At 38.6% G+C, this 22344-nt stretch overlaps 1 protein-coding gene across 1 annotated transcript in view; it reads right to left on the bottom strand.

Annotated features, from left to right (window-relative positions):
- LOC119661795 (homeobox protein aristaless) overlaps positions 1–22143 on the bottom strand; it is a 167720-nt gene extending 145577 nt beyond the window's left edge. The window contains exon 1 of the mRNA XM_038071280.1: positions 21664–22143. The gene's annotated coding sequence lies outside the window, so the exon portion shown is untranslated. The remainder of the gene's footprint in view (positions 1–21663) is intronic.
- Positions 22144–22344: the final 201 nt, after the last annotated feature.

The raw sequence follows: 22344 nt of genomic DNA, 5'->3' as shown, positions 1-22344 counted from the left end.
TATTTGTTTCACCTGAGAATGTAAATTATACCTGAATAAAACCTTAACAATAAAACCCAAAACTGGCGCGGAAGAGTTTGACAGCTGAATAAGCCACATGGGCTAAACCATCAAACAAAATGTCAAACAGACCTTATCCATCCGTTAACAATCAACCAAGAAAACTACTGGGTTCTAGAAAAAAATTTGGTAGTAGCCTAGCCGTTACAAATTAGGCTGAAACCATAGCGGAGCGACGAACAAAGCGGCAATCATTGCGGCGAACAAACCGACAAAAACAAATAAAGGATGATATGGGATTGCGCAAAACGGAGCTCAGCGACATGTTACTTGCCACTCCACTACCTTCTGAGCCCTACTAAGATGTAACCTAACTAGTAATTGAACTACGAATGAAATGTCAAAGAAACGGTTGTCCACTAATATAAACAGAAGTACGAATCCTGCATAGAATACATCAACGTGTGAGTCTATGCCCTTCATATTTCTACATTTTGTATGTAAGCACGAAGTACGGTAAACACGAAGTCCGAATAAGGTAAAAAAATTATCTACAAACCCCCAAAATATCGACCGTAAAAACAAGCCGCAATGACACAAGTAAAGTTGTGTTGTCACTCTCGAAATTAAGATGAAAGGTTCCAGAGATCGATTAAAAGAGTATTTCAGACATTTACCCGGAGTAAGTGAGAAGTCGAGAGCCACCTTAACTGCTTTCATAACTGCGCAGCAAGGATGAAATACCACCAACTATCGTCCCTGTATTTACGCATTTGTATGTCTTGCCCTAACTATTTTTGGAATGTCCGTCTAGAATCTGAAGCATTTGAGATTTTGTTCATCAGAATCTGAAAATCGCGAAACGATGCAAAAATAAGAAGAAGAAATCTTTACTACAATAGCCAACAACTACTTTTGCGTGACAATATTCTTTATATGGTTTCCATAAATCCCTATGTGTTGCATAGTGTGCCTAGTGCACCCAACATTATTGTCGGCTCCTGGTAATGTGCTTCAATCCCCCATGACTTTCTGAGAAGCTTTCATCCTTCGTCTACTGTTCAGTGCCCGTCGGTTATCCCAGGATTGTGAGTTTCATTGCAAACATCAATTTATTATTGTTTGCATGTTAAGAACGTTCCCGGACATACAACAGTCATGAAAGGATGAATGAATTTGGCTATGACTCCACACATATTCTGTTTTTCAGTCAAAATTTAATGATATAAACCAATGATATTCTGTTGACACCCTGAAGAAGATTTTGTTAGGTGCGAGCCCCGTCAGTTGATGTGAAAAGTCTTCCCGGTCGAGGATTATCTTCAATTCAATAATGTAGTACAATATATGGCTCAAAAACTTAGATCTAGGCCTCCTCCAAAAATTTAAAAGTTTCTGAGAATGTTCAATCAATTCAATCATTCTAAAAATCGGCGCAAAAGTATTCAAGATATGAGCAAACGGTTATAATGAATGAAAAGCAAGGATGGCTATCGATTATCATAAAATTAAAAAAACTCCTTATTTTCTTTACCAAGAGACCTCAAATTTATTGAATATGAGTCTAAGCAACCACAATGGAAAGTCAGAATCAATTAACATCACTATTGGTATACATACTAATAAAATCATTAGGTTCAATATTCTTTAACCTAGAAATAGTTATAGTTAGCTAATCACCAATGAAGACGATGAATTTTAGTTGAACAATGGGCATGAACTTTTCCCTGTCACTAAAGAGACAGTTTACAGAAAATGTTGAATAGAAGCAACCGAGAAATGGGGCCTTACAATCCTAGAAGAAAAACACAGTTCAAAGATCCATGGAAGAGACAGGTTCAAATGCATACTTGTCTTTATGATTAGTTGATGGAATGAAGGTCGCAACTCAGTAACTCAGCCCTTAGAACCCACAATTCCTCTTGAAATCAAATTTCAAATCGAAAGTAAATTAAGAGCTGTATCTCCGCACCACACCAGAAACGCGGTTATAGGAGAAAGTTGCCAAAATATTCAGTAAACAAATAAATTTACCCAGCTCCAAATGAGCCAGTGTGACAAGTACGTCCACCATCACTACTATCATCACTGGAAAAGATTCACAAGGACCTGAATCCACAGAGCAAACAACCGCCAGGCCGACGACCGACACAAATGAACCGCAACCCAAGCTTCAAAAGAAAAATTCCACTCATCAATAATACTCCAGAGAATGGCATGATAGAGGAGTTGACCTCATCATCAATGCTTTGCAAGACGGAGAACCTTTCTCTGATAAATGAGAATAATAGCTGCGTGTACAGAATGAAGCTCAACGTTAATAAATTGTGGAACGTGTGGCCAGCAGCCTGAACCTCAGCAATTTACAACCAAGTCAGAGGCACCAACAGCGTCCACCGGTAACATCAACATGGGATTCGCGGAGGAAATGGGCAAAGAAAGGAACGACAGTATAAGGCTAACGCCCTTATTATTGCTGAGTTTATTATTTATTAACTATGCCAAATGTATTCTCTCCTATCAGGGAAAACGGGTTAAATCCCTCGAAAAGCACCCCACCAACCCTAAAAAATTAGTCCCTTCTTATCAGATGGCTTCATAAAGAAAAGGGTCTTGTGAAAATCCTTTCCGATCTAACCACTGAATACCCTCAATTAAAATTGCGTTTTATCAAAAATTTTATGGCAAACAAATTAATTCAGGCAACGAAGTTTTATATTACCAGTTTCGAGCTCTCTCAGGAGCTAAACGGGGTCTTCAATGTAAAGTTTATTCTTCACCAGAAGATCACACAGGTACGTTAATTGTACAAAAAGTCATACTGGTGAAGACTGTTTCAAGACAGAAACACAAAATTGCTGCAACTGCGGTCTAATGAGACATCCCGCCTACCTTCATAATATCGTGACCTCCCGTCTTAAGCTCAGCAATAAATCAAACCTAGCATGCACTTAGAGTCATCTATGAATTAATAGAAAACAAACTTTCTTTCCCGATGATTAGAGTTGCTTCCTCACCGATAGGGCGGGATAGTGAGGGAAATTAGATTTCAAATCTTTTGCCAATAATCTAGGGAATACCACAATGATCCATTTCCCAGTCAACTCCGTATGAAATTTTCATAGCGACCCCTGACATCGGCAGCAACCTGATCCAATTTGCCAATGATATGCTTATATTTTCTTAGAATCTCAATCCAATCTGAATTTTTCCGAGAAAGCTTAGGTACTTTGCTTCTAAACCCATCCACAAGGAAGTTTACAATTACAACTTACACGGTACATTGAATTGCATCTAGTATATGCTTCGCAGAAAAAACCAAAGTGAATTTATACAAATTTCTCATACGACCAATTATAGTATATCTTACGGAGACCCTACCTAGACCACATGTTCATAGAAAGCTGTAGAAAAATGCATGGCCGGCAACCTTACTGAAAGGTTTTTCGGGAGAACTGAAGACAATCCCAACTTCAATATTAGACTACGACACCAGTAGCCTAAAACATCCTTATTTTAATCCTTCTCACGGCTGCGGTGCATGCGCAGTTTTTGTTATTTGCAATAATGTCATGATTGATGTGTAGAACAATTACACTAAAGTATGATAGTATAAATCAGGGATGAACGTTTTTTCTTCAGTACCGCCAAGAGGCGTTCCACCTGAACGCAGTATACTTCAATTGTTCCGACGAATATCTAACACACAAAAAGGGTTTACAAGGATGAAACCCTGCTATCGAGGTTGATAGCGCCTCTTCTTTAAAGAACCCGCTCCTTATGCCCAATGACTAACTAGGAAAAACCTTTCGATTTTTATCTATTCAGATATGAAAAGCAATTCAGGGGCCAGTTCCAAAAGTCACATGTTTCAAAAACGGCTTTTTTCAGGAAACGCGAAAAACCGATTCCCGAAAATTCTGTGTACCGCATTAACCCGAAACTATTTTAAACTACAGTTTGAATGCTCGAAAAATATTGGTGAAATTTGTTTTATTTTGGAGCCCCCAGTGGAGTTTGGTACCCCAATATGCACTGGATCATGAGAATTTTGAAACTAAGGTTGCTGTTTTCTTCAAAATTTATGATTGATGTATTTTATTCAAAGAACAAGTCGGGAAACCGGAAGCTGGACGCTTCAGGTACGAAAGGTTTTGTGTATTTCTTAGTACGTAGCACGTAATATATCCATATATTATGTGAGAGTATCCACTTTCGGGTGATGTTGACATTCATAGCCTTTAATTTTCAAAGAAGCAACCAATTTGAGGTATTATAACTTTGTTAGCAATAGTGCGATTTCTACCAAACTTGGTAAGATTATGCTTTATATTACAGCCTATATTACTGCAAAATTTCATGGTACTAGGATGAACTTAAGGGGGGTTTCTAACCAATTACAAAAAATTGCAATAATATACTATTATTAACTTCATTTAAACAGATATCGGCATAGAAGGTATTTCGGAGCCCAGGCGCCATATAGTGGCAGCCTCCTGATTTTTTTCAGATTTTTCGGTTTGGTAGTTTCTGAGAATGGCCCCCTTAAAGAAGTGATCACTTTCAACCCCCCGCGTTCCCGACCCTTCCAACGAATGTCAAAACTAAGATCGACTTTGAAAAGTACTAATCGAGACCTTTAATTTGATACCCCACATGACTATATTTGATGAAAAGAAATTTTACACCCCCCTATTGCATGTATGGGGACCCCCCTTAAATTCGACGTAAAAGGATGCAATTCATTGTATGCGTGAGCGTTCACAGTTCCCACCTTCTTACCAAATTTGGTATCAATCGCTATAACCGTCTCCGAGAAAAATGCGTGTGACGGACAGACAGACAGACAGACAGTAAACCGATTTTAATAAGGTTTTGTGTTTACACAAAACCTTAAAAAAGATACATACTCAGTGCAAATAAAGTTTCAAGAGTACACATGTTCCAAAGAAACATCTGACTGCTGATTTTAAAGCCTACTTTGGAGGCCAATTTCACCCCTGAAGGGGAGCCGTAGGGAAAACAGTTTTTATGCTATTCTATGCCACCTAAAATAGACTATCCAATACCATTCTTAAATCATTTTCGACAATTTAGGAGCAAGACCCCTCAATTCTTCAGAAGGTTTTCCTGGTTCCTGAGGGCAACTCGCCGCTATCAAATCAAAGCCTTCCTCCAGCCCAGAACCAACATGTGATGACTTTTTTCTACATCGTTACAAAATCTGCAATATTTTAATTTCTTGAGTATGAAAGCAATGCAAGACTCCTTTTCGCCACTTCTACTTCCAATAATGCCTTAACATTAAGAAACAACTAAATACCCAAAATGAGAGAGGATCGTATTCTCTAATTAATAATTACTTAATCAGGGACCAGCAGTAGAATGTTGAAGGTAAGCATAAGTGACGATCGTCACTTCCTTCTTCCTTCAACAGGATTATTATTACTATCGTCCTATCGGTTTTAGACAAACTTGAAAATATGAGAGACATTAACACTGATATTTCTTATCATCAAAGTTTCCGCTTTACACTGCCATTCCAAAGAAATTTACCATAGTGAATCTCGTCGTCCTAGCTGAAATTGGTCTTCCATGTTAGTAATGAAATCATTTCCGGTAATTATAATAATTAAGCCCTGCTTTGAAAATATTCTAAACTTCAACTTGACGGACACTAAGGAAGTGGCAGTTCTATTTTGGCCTCTTCGACTCTTCGTAGTGGATTTTCACCAACGCTAGCTCTTCAGACTTTACGGTGACACCTGTTATCACCACGTTACGAGCAATAGAGTGGTTTTCCCGTATTTTTCCTCCTCGCATACCGCAGGAAACATGTAATGTTTGCTGTAGCAAGGACCAATTTCACCTCGAGTGAATTGATTATAGGTATTGTTGTCCTTGAAGGACTGAACTTATTTTCAGCAAGTTAAAGTTTCTCGTCTTTATTCCTTTCAATTTCCGTTGCTTCAAGCGGCTGAAACTCTAATACATACATTAAACTATAATATTTACCTCCATCTACTATCTGTAATCGGGAGTAACACAAACCATTTTATCAACCTTGGATATCACAGACATGACATAGACTATTTGTACATGTGATACCCAGTGTGGAAAATATAGATAAAAGCAAAGTCGCACTATCAAAAATAAAACCTGTCTCTGGCTATACATATTTCAGTTTTCTTAGCTGATCGACAGTCCAACTCGTACAAAACCAAACGGAGGAAGTCCACACCTTGTTGATCATGCGTCCCCACCTAGTTACACACTTCGTCCGGGATACAATATTAATTAAATTTTTAGAGCCCTTGTCGCCTATATCTTCGGGGGAATATCTTGTCCCCCTGGTGAACTGACTGACTGCCTAGAAGACTAACGAGAACCAAACATAATTTCTCAGATCGTCTTGTATCTCCCCTTACACGTCGATACGCACACATCCGAAAATAAAGCAAACCAGAAGATCACGATATCTTATCAACAATGTAGAAGTTTATTAAAAGTTGTTTACCGAAATTTCTGAAAAATCAAAACCCCACAACGCTGATATGACATTGGAAAATATTTAATTCGATAAAATCAAACAAAATCAAAGTCGAATAAAGTCGATGTGACTGATCAGGTGAGCGTGTATGTGATGAAGTTGAAGTTCTGGGAAACGCAAAGCTACGATTCCGTTGATTTTGTACCTACAGTCGTTGCTCGGCAAACTACGATTACATCTATCCCAGGCAGGCATACATTTTTAGGGGGTTTCAATTAGAATGTAATACTACAACCGCAGATATCTTGTCAATGGAATCAGCGTTCAATTGATTTTTGATTACCCGGTACTCCGTACATGGCGGAAGGGAAGTAGATTCAGTGCTAGCATGTACATCCACGGGACGAGGCAGTTGTCCCACATGACGGAATCGATATTATTATCATCATTATTAGGAAATTTCTATTGCAGCGTTGAGTAATGACGTATTTTTCCGCATACATAGAACTACCCTAATCAGATATTGTTAGATACCTCGCCTTTGTGTTTGATTTTTAATTAAACTTTATTTAATTTCGATAACGATTATTGATTATGACGCTATTGCTGTAATCATTTTTTTACAGTGTTTCAATTGAATATGATGAATTATAGTTTCCTTCTTAAAGGAAACATTATTATTTTTATTTTTTATTTTTAATGAAAATTAATTTTAGGCTGTAGGCCTGTGGCGGTCATGTGCATCGAGAAATCGCCATACTATCAACGAGGGCACTACGCCGACAGGGAACTCTGGTTACGAAGAACAGCATCCCAACGGATCCCTAAATTCCTCCCTCAACCTCCAAAAAGTGGTAAGACTGACGGTGAAGCTCGGGAAGTGTTTTTATTTTATATACAGATATGCACTGCAATACACGTAAATCTGATACTAGATTGCCTAAAATTTAGAATATTCCCAAAGCGGCGTGATCTCTTGGCATTGAAATTGAGACCCTGGGAGGTTTGTGCAACCTTGGACCTTATCCTGTTTTCCAATCCGTAACATGACTTTTGGGAAGACTGTCTCCATTTATCCGATTTGGTAAACTACCGGAATCGGTTGTGTAAATAAACTCTCCCTAATAATATAGCTCAGCATCAAAACTACTAAATTTAGTAAATAAAGTCTTTTTCAAGCTCATCAATACTTCATTAACTTTTCTCATTTTTGGATACTTTCCCTATTCAGGGGTCATCGATATAAGGTAATGTAAACTCAAATTATAGTCGACGCAGTTGAAATTGTCACGATGATAGACATGGGGGAGGATCAAATGGTTAACCTAAGGTAGCTATTAGCAATTGAGAGATCGGTATGCACTTACTTATATCCTACTTCATTTTCGGAGAAACGGGAACAAGTACTCCGAACCCATACACATCACATTACAAAATTCACCGGTTCGCATCAGGGCTAACACGAAGTAGCAACCGAAATCGAAATATAAACAGTTATTGAGCGGAATGCTTTCTTTATATTTTAGTTTATTTGTACCTAAGGCTTGTTTCATCATAGATCAAAATATTTACTGTTGAGTAAACCTTTGCCATGATAATGGTAAGTTTTTTCTAGAATACCTTTGATACTAAATGCAACTAGAAGCACATAGCGCAGCAATAGGAGTTTAAGCTTCCCGGCAAGTCCTAAAAAATTCACACATTTGGCGAACCAGCAAAACTGGTGAGGTAGTCTATGCCCCTAAAAATAAACTGATTGCCAAAAAAAAATATATCATCGAGGAGCTAGAATTGGATCTTAATTCAAAGACAGTTTTCCTTTATTGTCATACTGTCATCTGCCTGAGACGGGAACGCATTTTGCTCCCTGTGATTTATCCTCAACTCGAAAATTACGCTACCTCTTTAATAATGGTTGGATGAGGCACCAATTACCATAGGAAAATATCAGCTTCACTTAGATCCTTAAGACCCCGCAATAAAGGAAGGCCAATTTCTTCAGCTATCATCATCATCATCATCAACGGCGCAACAACCGGTATTCGATCTAGGCCTGCCTTAATAAGGAACTCCAGACATTCCGGTTTTGCGCCGAGGTCCACCAATTCGATATCCCTAAAAGCTGTCTGGTGTCCTGATCTACGCCATCGCTCCATCTTAGGCCTTCTTCTTTTCCTACCATAGATATTGCCCTTATAGAATTTCCGGGTTAGATCATCCTCATCCATACGGATTAAGTGACCCGGCAACCGTAACCTATTAAGCCGGATTTTATCCACAACCTGACGGTCATGATATCGCTCATAGATTTCGTCATTATGTAGGCTACGGAATCGTCCATCCTCATGTAGGGGGCCAAAAATTCTTCGGAGGATTCTTCTCTCGAACGCGGCCAAAAGTTCGCAATTCTTCTTGCTAAGAACCCAAGTCTCCAAGAAATACATGAGGACTGGCAAGATAATTGTCTTGTACAGTAAGAGCTTTGGCCCTATGGTGAGATGGAAAAGTTTCAGTTATCATGACAATCAGCGATTTTCCCGAATTGACTTGCAGGAATTTTCATTATGTTGTCAATTTGTCAACCTGTAACTCGGCGCTCCAGGGTTGAAAGCTTTTGTGTACATCCTTTCTAATCATTTTCCTCACTTTTACCTAACTCGCAGTATTTATGTGTTTGGTATGTCATTTAGTTCCAGTAAATTCATTAAAAGATCCAACTTGGACTATTATAATTTTGTTAGTTATAGTGCGATTTTCACCAAGCTTGGTAGTATCATGCTCTACATCCTACCATAGCCGACGTTACTGGTAATAACTCTAGGATAAAACTAAGGTTTTCCAGTCAATTTCAAAAGATTATAATAATGTACTATTATTAACCTTACTTAAACAGATATCGGAACGGAGGATACTTCAGACACCATATAATGGTGATGTTTCGTGATTTCTTTTAGATTTTTGGCTTGGGTAACTCCTGTGAATGGGTCCGTGAAAGAAATGATTCCAGCTCTCCCTTTTGCATCAAACGTTAGAAGTGGAGATCTTTCATTTGATAACCAATAAGACTACATTTTTTCAAAAAGAAGAGACCCCCTTAAATTTAACGTATAACGATGTTGTTCACTAAATGCGAGGGAATTGACAGTTGCCACCTTTTAACCTTTCGCCTTTCATGCCAATAGGAGCAACCGTTTGTGAGAAGAGGAGAGACCGTCAACCGATTTTAGTAAGGTTTTGTTTTACACCATTGGCATTGTGATGGGTGATCTGCATGCCATGGTAGAATCAGACAACACCTTGCTCGTCATTGGTGGCAAATTGTACGATCAATTAGATCTACTAGTTCGCGATCAGCAGTAGATTTAGGAGTTGTCTCCTGGGTATGAGTAACAAAAGAAGCACTGGCATCGGCCTCGAAAGAGATCACCATAAAATGGAAGAGGTTGACCGCTGCGAATGGTAACAGGCGTGACGCGTTCGAACTCCAATGCCGAGCGATATTCCGAGGAGTTCAGCGTACTGTACGCGCCGGCGAAAGAAAATTTGCTATTGCACTGGCTGGGGAAGCAGAAGATGCCACAGATTGCAATGATTTCAGAAATGTACACCGCATCAGAAAAGAGTTTGCATGTGGTCGCAAATCTTTCGATAGTCCTGCGGAGGAAGTGAATGATCGACTTTTCATCCACGATTATGAACAGCTAAAGAAGTGGAAAAATATTTCACCACGGTTCTTAACCGTATAACATCCGGTGAAGTTCTTCCTCTGATGGATGAAATGGCACGTTGCGGTAACATGCGGATACGAACTGTTTCTTCAAGCAGAAAAGAAATCATTTCGGCCATCAATTATTTATCGCTTCACCTGCAGCTACTGTAGATCTGCTGCTTTCACTCGTACGAAAATCTTGGGAATCTGAGACCTTTCCTAGAGAGTAGAGGAAGGGGACGATTGTCATGATCCCAAATAAGGGGGCCCGTTTTGAGTGTGGCAATTGGAGAAAAAAGGCAAAGATAATAGTTAAAGTAATCCTGGAACACGATAAGGAACATTTTGAAAGCTTAATCGCCAGAGAGTAGGCTGGTTTCCATTCCAAATTCCCCTGCATTGCTTTCGATAGGGTGAACAGGGAGTGTATTTGGAGTGCTCTATGCAAGAGGGGCATTCCGGAGATACTAATAATTATTATCAGAACGGCAGGTGATGGCAGAAAATGTCACGTACGCGTCAACGCGGCGTCCGCCAGGGTTGCATCTTGTTATCGGTAACGTTCCTCATACTGACATGTCGGGGGGACGTAGCGCAATTCAATTGACGATGACATTTTTTCTCAAACACCTCGATTGCGCTGATGACTTCTGTTGACTCTCTCACCGGGCCAAATGGCTCTGGATTTGGATAGAGGAGCAAATAGAGTTGGACTGAAGATAAACACCAACAAAACAAAAGTTCTCAGTCTATATGCCATTAATAGGCATAGCATCGAAACCAATCTGTATGTCTAGAAGGCGTGGTTTCTCCCGACGATGGCACTGGCGAACTGGATGTTGCCCGACGCGTTAACAACGCTAGATTCGTCTTCGCTGCCTTATCTAAAATCTGGAAATGGAGTTATCTCTACACCAAGATCAAACTGAGACTGTTCTGTGTTAGTGTTCTTTCTGTGTTGCTATATCGGAGTAGCACATGGAAAGTGAACTCCACTGTTACTCAAAACCTCCAAACCCCGTCAATACCTCACTACCTCGTACCATCGGAGTTCGGTGATCTAACACTATCTCACACAAAGAACTTGGTCGGCATACAGGCCTGGCACTCGTACGCGCTATGATCGGAAGAAAATTTGGTGACTCGGGTCGTTCATCAATTAACCACCGTGTTCATGTTTGTTTTTTCCTTATTCGCTTGTGTTGATCTTTCTATTTTTGCAAATTCCGATATTTCGGGAGCCACTTATTAGCACTGATGAAGGGAACAAGTGGTTCCCGAAATATTGGTATTTGCAAAAATAAAAATATCAACACTAGCGAATAAGAAAAAACAAGTTTTTTATTATTCCCAAAAATTTGTAATTTTTCTTAATTCCATTCTATTTTTTATCGCCCTACGCACTATCTAGTCGTACACCCACTGTGTATGTATCCATAGTCAAAAAATTAAAAAAGTTCAAATGGACCGAAATTTTTAAATGTATAAAGCTCAAAAGGATCTCTCAAAAACATTATCCGAACAGGCATGAATTCGCTGGTATGACTGCGCATATGCCCACGTCAAATCTATGCTTGTACTTTCCGCAACTAAAACAGGCAATAGCAAAATTAAAACACGCAAAAGAGGACACTGCTGGGTGATAAGACCATCCATGGCAATGATCACACTTTCATAGCAGACAGCTCTATCTAAATACGAAATCTTCTGCTAACTTTTCTTTTATTATGCAGGAAAAAAGAAGAAGAATTGGACTTACTTAATCTATAAACTGGTGGGACGCAATTGCACTATATAGTAACCCTTATAAAGGATTAGGGCCCAAATCTAAGTTAGTATATTGCCACGTGATTTGAACTATACACGTGATTTTGATGTCGCAGCAGGTTTCATTTAGTTAGCAAAAATAAAAGGCTAAGGCAATACCGGCGATACGAAACAGAATAAAATTGTCTGTTGTCAATTATTATAAGAAGAATGCACTTAACAACGATTTTGCTTTTTTTCCTTTCCATTTCTTCAGACGTAGCTTCCAATATACTCGACACTTCGACCACATCCCGCAACACTTTCAAATACCCTTTCAACCAGGTCAGCCGTCAAGAAGTTTGTACAGCCCAGTATGTCACTAACATATTTTTCAGAGAAATCGACATTCAAAAGCCACGACTGATTGTTCCAATACGTTTGCCATTATCAAGGTTTCATACCCTTCTATCATATTACTAGGGCTTATAAATTGAATCTTGATCTTTAGTACAATTTTGTCGAACGACTTCCTTTAATTTTATTAGTACATTGTTTTTGTCCTAGTTCCACCTTTATGCCTTTCAAAAGAATGATCAGTTGATTTTTCAACACGTTACAAAAGCTAAATTGGACCAAATATCTCTTGTTGGAAGTTAATCAAAGTATCAATTATCGATGTTCTTTTGCAACGTTTTAAAAAATTCTTCATTTTTTCTGAAAGGTTATAACCCGAGCCTTAGGAAATTGGCTACCTAAATGGACGAAGTGGTTCACTTTCTTAATATTATGCTCGAACATGGCGATGTTTTCTACACATTTTAATCATAAGCTCCGCGTTATTTCCTTTCGGTTCCTAACTCCACTAGTTTCTGGAACACCTCTATAAGTCGTCTAAAAAGTCTTGTGGCGTATGTTGTACTGAACAAGTTTCATTACTAACATGCTAATTCCATCCATAGATACAATTTAAATTTGTATCCTCATGTCAAATTCAAGAGTGCGACGCGAGACAATCGCCATGCATCAATCCTAGCATCGAATTGAAAGTTCCTGTAACTTCAGATAGAATTTTAATTCAACGCTTTATTTTATCCCTTATAGATTCGGTTGAACTTTTAATTCCAGTAGCACTTTATATAAAGCACTATAATCACGAAGTGATTTCTTTATAGTGGCGTAAGTCAGCATTATCTCATGCTCCTTTTTTAAAGCGAGACCAACTTCCCAGAACAGTTACGAAGAACAAAAGTAAGTAGAACTGAGAACAACATACAATAAAACTAAAATTATGTCCCAAAGGAAAACGCGGTTGTCCACTGTTTCGAATACCACACTTCATAACTAAAATTCAGATAACTTTGCGAACTTTAGGAAGTAAGCTCTCTGAGGGTACATACGAAGTACCCGTAATAAAAATGAAAATTCAGTTAAGAATAAAGCAAGATTCCCAGCTCCCCCATTACCAAATTGAAATACATTACATAGAAAGACGAGGTCTCCTCTCTATAAGACAATCATCTGCTAGGTTTTCGCTGGAAAACTTAGACCTGACATGGCTATCTGAAAATTTACTAAACACTTTAGAATGGAAGGTCCTACTGAGTTTCTGCAAGTAGGCGACTTTTTTATGCCGTACACAATGAAGCAGAATAAAATTACGAAAGCTCGCCTTCATCCATCGAAAAGAGAAGATCGATTGAGATAATCGAGACTGGTGAGCCAAATAATAATAAAGAAGCTGGCGAAGATGCTGATAGTACCAAAAAGATTTCTGGCAGCGTGTCCCGCAAATCGAAACGGGCCATACAAGACGAAATCTCGGTGACTACGCAGAGAAATTGGTAGAACACTAGTGAGGGTATAGTATTATAATTACATAGTCAGTCAGAAAAATGCTGTCGGCTTTTATTTCCTTCAGAGATTTTCGAAGCGGGTCATTGCTATTCTAGATCGTAATAATCCACTTTTACATATTTATTATTAAATGGACCTTCCTCAACAGCACAATTTTCTGAATTTTGTTTGCAGGAGACACATGTTAATAAATGCTACGATTAAAATATTAACCATACCAAGCAAACGTTCTCTCTACATAAAGAATTTGGGATATCCAATAAGTTACTTTTCCCATTAATGCAGGCTGTACAATAGATACATTAGTAGCCGATGTACTCGAATGCACACCTTATGAGTAAGCTTTAAATTCGGCAAATATTAATGAATGATTACGAACAATGAAAACAATAATTATTACTTGTCCAAATATGGTATAATTTTCCACCAGCTGAATAAGCAGTCACCTCCTGTGGTTGTGTTTGCTAACTCAATTTGCATACAATGTTCTGGTAATTTCATCTTTACATATTTTGAGAAGAAATTTTCCAGAAGCGTGCATTTTTGTTGACTCACGAAATACTGAAGGAACTTGGCTGTAAGGTCTTTTTTGACCACCAATGTGAACCCTAACATTCAATTTTCAGGCCACCATTTTTCTCGGACCCTTCAAACATCCCTCCTTTTAGAGGAACAGTTGAATTCAAAGAGTATTTGTGAAAAGTACAAAATTTTATTTTGGAATTAAGGAGCCTTGAGCTCGCATTCACTTGATGGTGGACCGGATCAATTGGGAAGAAACTTTCTCCCACCGCTTTTAGTTCAGGGACTTCTCCGGTTTTGGGCTAGCATCTAAATCGGCAAGAAAGTGTAGACAATTTACAGCGTTCTCAAATCTTAAATAAAATTTAGATCTGCCTAAGCCGGCTTAAGCCATACTCCTGTTGTGTTTATGAATTATAACTTATAAGGGGCAAATAACACCTGGTAACCACTTCTGTCAACTACTTCTAGGGAAGAAGTGAGGCAGCGTCTGATGAGTTGCCTCAGTCCTGGATGAACTCGAAAGTCATGTGTAATTGTTTGTTATTACAGCTTTTAGTCAGAAACTACCTAGATAGAGCCACAAATGCGAAAGAGGGGCCAAATTGCAGAACAATATTCAGGGTTCTGAAGGATGTGAGGAATGTATCATTGCAATCCTAACAGGAATACAAAATAATAAAGAGGTAATGACAATTAAATTGAAACCTATTGTCGTAGGCTACGACTAAGTCTTGAAATGACTCGTCCGACTAGCTCAGATATGATTGAATTCCACTACGAATTCGGCAAAAAAAGGTGCACTAGTAAAGTCGGTAAAAGGAGTTTGCTTGTCGACTGGCGTTTGCTAATTTTCAGTTTCAATTTATTAACAAATCATTGAACCAAAGTGTCTAAATTGGATTACAGGGTCACCCAATTCAACCGAGGTAGAAAATAGTAGAGTAACTACATAGATTATAGATGGTACTATCCGGATTGACTGTCGTTAACTATAAGGCCACCCTTAAAACCTTTACCGCCTTTATTGAAGTATTTCATCAACATACCCTCGCTAGCTTGTCCGCAGTTCAGATTTGGAGAGTCAGAGCCCTAATAGACAGAGACCGTGAAGAATTCACTACATAAAAGTTATCTCCCAATTAATTACATGCTAGGAATTAAATCGCGAGATTTGGAAAAACTCTTACAAAACTCCGTAGACAAGTAGAGATGTTTTAGAACTCCGTGTAATATGGGAAGATAAACTGAATGATGTCCATCTCTAGAGAAGTCAAGGTGTATAAGGTACCATGCGGGGCAAAAACCAACGAGGAGAGGCTGTATATTTGGGAAGAGCGAAACAATTTTTAAACAATTCGAGATATAAAAAGTTGGACGCTTCAGGTATGAATAATTTTATGTTTTTAGTATGTGGCATAGATGTCTAACTATTCAAAATATTCCTTCACGTATTTCCATTTCCAAATCCCAAGATATATATATGTATGTACTTATTGAAGACATAATTGTTATGATCATCCTAAACAAACAAATGTTACCCGTTACCGGTTACTAGTGCTTACATACATATATATACGTGTGTACACCTAGGTTGGTAGTACTCGTTTGAATATTTCGGCTTTACTTCATATACAAAACAGAATATCACTCGCATATGAAAAGATACATATATATTTTTATCCGAATTATTCCTAACTTAGAACGGTACCTCATCTCATCTATGATAATATACAAATTTCGACTAGTTCTGAAAAGTATTGAGCCCTTTCATTTGATATCCCCACCACTTCCACATGTATGGGGAGCACCCCCCCTTAAACTCAATAAAAAATGATCCGACTCACTGCATGTAAAGGGACTCATAAACCATTCTCACCAATTTTCGTGACAGTAGGTTCAGCCGTTTCGGAGTAAGCTATTATAGATGCGAAACAGACAGACTGAAAGACAGGCATTCAGGCAGACAGAAATTAATAAGGTTTTCTTTCACACTAAATCTTAAAAACAGGTTCAGTGAACATAAATCAGATTTAAAGAACAAAAACTCGCTTAAATCACTGGAAATAAAAAAATAGCAGGTAACAAAATTACATATTGCGCATTCTATAATAGATGATAAGATAAAGTCGACACCTGACTCACATCTTTGTGTAGAGAATGTAAGAAATCTTAATAAAAATATTGCAAAATAAGCTCGCAAAAAGAAACCTTATGCCAAGTATGCCAAAAGTAACTGTTTCAGTTTATTGACGCAATCTTTGCTAGCTTTCTAGCATATTCCCGAATATTTTTTTCCTTCAAGCAACACGAAAAATCTTTCCTCGCTTGCAGAGAGAATTCTGAATGTTTTTTCCTTTTTCTGTGCTAGCCTCCCACTTCTAGGATTCTACTTCGTTTTAACATTCGGACGAATATGACTACGACTAGTTCGGTTACTACTTGTATACAAATGGCCTTTTTGCCTCAAATTACATAATAGCATACTGGATGGCCCCTTCTTCTGTCTTTATTTACGCGGAAGAAAAGGTAGAGGAGGTCACCAATCCCAACCGTTCTTCCTTGGAACCGATCTTCTGCTCATTTAACTCCCATTTGTTAAAACCTTTGCCTCCTGTCGTCTAAATCAAATTATGTCACTATGTCTCGTCTCGCGTACAGTCGAAAAAATTCTTCAATTTTTCTGAAGTCGTGATAAGATTGTCCCTATTTTTATGCAGATCTGGACTACGGTCATTTAAAATTTCCCAAATGACATTCGTCGAATCTTCACTTTCTGCTAGGTTGAGCCAGGCAGTTGCTTCCTCTCTCGTTGAACATAGCATTTGATAAAGTTAAAAAGCTTTTGTGATACGAACTTGTGTCAGAGCAAGTGAACAGATCGCATAAACATCACATTGTTTGCAATCGTCACAGAATAGGCAACTATTCATGGATTGCACAGAAATATGTTGCACAGCACATGCAAAAGGCTTAGAACGTATACCAGCCATTATGAGGATGTTACCGAAGGCGAAATTCGTTAAAATGTTCTGCATCCAAGACGGATTCCAAAAAAAAATTAATTCGACCACCAATTACTATACTATAAAGAACAAGTGAGCTGAAAAAAAAACCCAGGTTATGACTTGATTACGGGAAATGTTGAAGGAACTGAATGCAGGTTACATCCTACAGACCCATAAGTCTACTACCCATCTTCTCGAAGGTGTTCGAAAAACTACTACTTTCAGAAATCTCACCACATCTACTGGAAAACAAAATGCTTCCTCTGCCCCAGTTTGTCTTTCGAGATAAGCATAGTACAATCGATCAAGTTCACAAGATCGTCTCTGAGGTAAGGAGTGCACTGGAAAATAGAAAGTATTGCTCAGCGGTTTTTTGAATGTGCGCAAGCTTTCGACAAAGTGTAGCACGAAGGTCTGGTTTTTAAAACAAAGAAGCTGCTTCCAGCACATAAAATGTTGCCACAAGTTTAGGGTAAAATATAAAAGCATCACATCTCGCAAGTTTAACGTTTATGTTGGAATCCATCAGGGTAGTGCCCTTGAGCCAATATTCTACCTCATCTATACATCGGATCTACCAACTGACCCTAATCCAACCTCAACGTTTGCAAACGCCACATCAACCTACAATGCCATCATAATGCCAATATGGACTTACGAAATTCAGCTGTGAGGTTCAGCGGACCCTTTTAATATCGAGTTGCTAGAAAGATCACAGCTTAGGATACAATGGATGTTCGCCGATGCTTCTTGGTATATGAAAAAGAAAAGCATCCAAAAAGATCTTAAAATTGCCACAGTAAGAGGGGAGATCTCATTCCAGGTAACTTAGTATACAGGAAAATTAGCTTTCCACTTTAACCCCTCAGCCAGAAAGCTGTTACAACAGCTTCGTGGTATTCGATTAAAAAAATAAATATTGTAAAATATAGGTAAAAACAAACAAAGCGTTCTGTTTATCGACACACTATAATCTCACTTTTTCAATAATGTATTCTGCAGCACTGGCAAGGAAAACATGTGAACATTTTGTTTAGGAATTGAGGGATTCCTAAGTCCGCCATCCACTTAATGGCGGACTGGACCAGTTGGAAAGCAACATGCTTTCGCGGTTGTGGTCCACGGAACCCTAGTTCTTGGGCAAGCACCCCAGATGCAAAAATTTAGGATTTGCGGTTTCGTCCGGGGCAGAGGCAACTCATCAGGCGCTGCCTCACCTCTGCCCTGGGAGCACCGTGGCCGAAGTGGTTACACGTCATGTGTCAGGTTAAAAAACCTAATATTAATTTTTTCTGTAGGAACGGTCGGTTATGGACAGAGGAACCAGAAGGAATTTTCGAGAAATTTAATTTCTTTCACAGGTTTCAATGATGTCTTCGTTTGAGATTACCAGCCAACATTACATATACAATCCTTTAAAATCATCAAAATATTCCGATAACCGTTAAATAAGAAAAGAGAGGTGGTCGTTGATAAAAATAAGAATAATAGAGGGACCAGTATGAACTTTCGGCAAAATCTTGAGGAAGGAGAAGAAAACGGGATGAGTAACTAGGTTGAAGATGCGTCATCGTGCAAGATTGCGAGGAAACATATTCACGGTATACTATTAAGCGCTCGGAGAAACTCAGTGGCCAAATTTAGCCTGAACATCGAAATCTATGGGAAGCGAACAAATCTCGACTCCACCTGGACCAAGCCTATGACTCAAAAAAATTACGAACTCGACCTAGATGAACCGAAAATAATACTAAACTACACAAGGCCTAAAAAAGAAGAAGAGGGGTAGGTTATCGGCAGTAAACGAAACCACCCTACTTTTTTGCAGGGGGGTATACTACATAACGTCATAAAGTCACCATCTCTGCAAGTACATTTTCATCGATTCCGATCCAAAACAGTGTGTATACTTTCTTCCGAACCCTCATGTACCTCAACCTCTCAATCAACAACGCGATTTAAAAGGGGATAGATTGTAAGGTAAATACAACCGAAAAGTCTACAGTGTGTATTTAATTTCAATTTTTTAATATCAAAATTGTAAAATTTGAACAACTTCAAAAAGCCGGTCTTCCATAGCTCTTTCATGAGTAAAACTCCTGTTCATTCCTTTGCGGAACTCCCATTTGGGGGACTCCCATGGAGTCTATTTCTTATTATTGTCTTTCAATTGGGCTGTGCTTCAGTTTCATTATCCTCGCACTTATTGCTGAATCTAACCCACCGACAAGTTGTAAAGAAAAAAGAAATAGTCAATCAGTGACTAGTAGCAGCCACTGCCACCCTGTCTAGTGGAAGCAGAGGTTACCGATCACTCACTCAACAATAATGCAAAATTCCTTAAGGAATAAGCGAAGAATAGTTGACCTATTCTTTGTTAATGAAGTTTTTCAGTAAATTACTTCCATATCTGAAACTAGAATATACGGAAAGACTACCTACTCTAGTCAACTATACTTTTGTCCGATAACCGACAACTCTCGGTCGACACCTGAAATCACATGTGCCTAATTTAAACTTATTTTGTCACTACTGGGTGAATCCTGTTTCTCGAAGATGCGACCGCCAATCGAAATAATTATTACAAGCCTGAACTTTACCCAGATCAAATGGTCTGATTTATTAAGTTTGGTAACATTCAATCGCTGCAATCTCATCCAATGCCAGAAACTCGTAAAAGATGATACTTCCCGATTTGCAGCTAGCTGCTGACAGTTATAGTGCAAAATTCACCCCTTCTCTTCAAAATTATTCTTCGTAGAAACTTCATGAAAGTCAGGGAGAAGTCAAATGAAATAATCTCGAACGGAACCGATTTTATTTCATTCATCGAGGAAAAGTCAGGGGCTAGATAGCGCCAAGTAAGAACAGTATGTATTTGTATAACTCCTATACAGTCCAAAAGGATACATGTTATTACGGAATACTTTATAAGAAAACAACAAACCTTTCTTGTCTAAAGTGTGTATATTCCAGTAGTCCCTATTCAGAATGAACAATGACATTAAAGAGGTAACTTCAGGCAGGGCCATGAGAGCACCTAGACAATTTGGATAGCGCAATGATTAAGAGGGTAGAGCGTATGCCTTCCAATCTCTTTGCTCTCATTAAAAATAAAGATGAGAAACGAAATAATCACAAAGAAATTATGATGATGGCCTATACTCCGCAAAGGAGCAGACGGGGCGTTATACTGGCGTTATTTAATCTATCCCAGAAAAGAGCATCAACAAGGAGACTCTAGTCTGAACCACGCCTCTTGGTAGTTTTTCAGGCGGAAAAGAGGGTTATTGTAACAAAATCTTTTAATGCACTTATTAATAATGAAGGGACCAACAAGATCCTTAAAGTAATTTGACCTTTAAGCTTAGGTCACCAGCATTTTTTCCAATGTAAAACAGAATAATGTCGACCTTCTTAATTACTACTAGATGGCTGCCACTTTCATAAAAAATACAACATTCCCAAGGGCTGTAAAATGGTAAAGCTGGTGTCATGTGAACAGAAGTTACTTAACTTTTGCACTCAAAGTTGTAAATAAATTGGATACATTTAAGTTGACTTTTGTAACGCTTCTAACTTTGATACAAAATTTCACTTTCCCGACGCAGAAATCACCCTAAATTAGCTAATTTCAAAATCAAGATTGTTTAATAAAAGACATTAAAATCTGAAATTTCGGTTTCAGCACGAAATCATTGAACAAAACCAATGGCAACGCCTAATTGAAGTCCTGGCGGCGCGATTTATTTGCCAACTTAGTGATTACCTCATCCACTCAAATAGAATCCAACACTGAATATTGAAAATTTAATCAGGGAGAAGAGGCTCTAATCATGAGCTAAAAGAAACGGAGATATTAATGAACTCTGTCAACACAAATCATCTGGATACATTCATTCATAAATTCATCTGGGATAAGTTGATATAGTATTGATCAACCGGTTACACTCAACATTTTTTTCATACTTATAAACGTAATTTAATTAATGAATCAACACCAATGAAAAATTAAACAGGTCGGCATTTCCAGTAAATCTAGATATACTCGTACAGTCAGCATATTTTCGGGGCTATCTAAAAAAAGTATCTGCTGCATTGCAAACAAAGGATAACCAATCCAGATTTGCAGATGCAAATGCAAGGACCTTAATGCGGAAATCCCGCACATCCAAAAAAAACCCAGTCAGAAGAAAAAATCGAGAGTAGTAAGGACCTTGTCGTATTCTCTTCATTTGAGCTACAGCAAGATAGGAGAACAGGAGGTCGTTTCTTGTAACTTGTTTCTAGCTTTTGTATAAATTGAATAGAATTTCACATTTTCCACTTACCCAGTTGAAAGAGCTAATTTTATTGCCGTTGTTTTCAGTCTCTTGGGGGCTAATCTGGAAACTAATAATCCATGTATTTCTTGCAGAAACACCACTTCAACTGTATCAACTACCAACAATTTCTGTAATCAATTTTCAACAAATTAATGTTAGATTCGCACTAAACTCAATTGAACCTCCTAATCAGGGCTCAAATTCTATCACAACTCGTTCCACACCAATATAACTGTGTATGCGCGTGTATATAGATTAGTACAACAGGCGCTAGTCAGCAGAAAGGGGTGCCTGACTCGAACTCACGCTCCTTAGGACGAAAGTGGAAAAAGTCAGTAAACAACATCTGATAAAAACCGAACTGGAAATCTTTGCTCTTCCCAAGAACTTCGCTTGCGTCACTGAAACCGTCCCGCCGGTACTACCGCACAATCCAAGCGTTATAAAACGACTAGTCGAGTAAGACCACGGAACCAGTAAGGTGAGTCGCCCAGGTACACGTCGTAATGTATGAACTGGCTCAGGTGTTGGTTGTAAACAGGTAGATAACGACGGGAATGGGTAACACCCAGTGCATGCATGAAACACCTGTGCAGGAGGAGCCTCACCTCGCAACATTACCTTCCGGACTGGCTCCGCCTCATGCTAATATTGCAGCTGCTCCTCTCATGGCGGAATCGGGCCAAT

This window comes from Hermetia illucens, chromosome 1 (genome assembly GCF_905115235.1).
Source record: "Hermetia illucens chromosome 1, iHerIll2.2.curated.20191125, whole genome shotgun sequence".
NCBI lineage: Eukaryota > Metazoa > Arthropoda > Insecta > Diptera > Stratiomyidae > Hermetia > Hermetia illucens.
The sequence above is the reverse complement of the archived record's forward strand: the minus strand, read 5'-3'. Positions and strand labels throughout refer to the sequence as shown.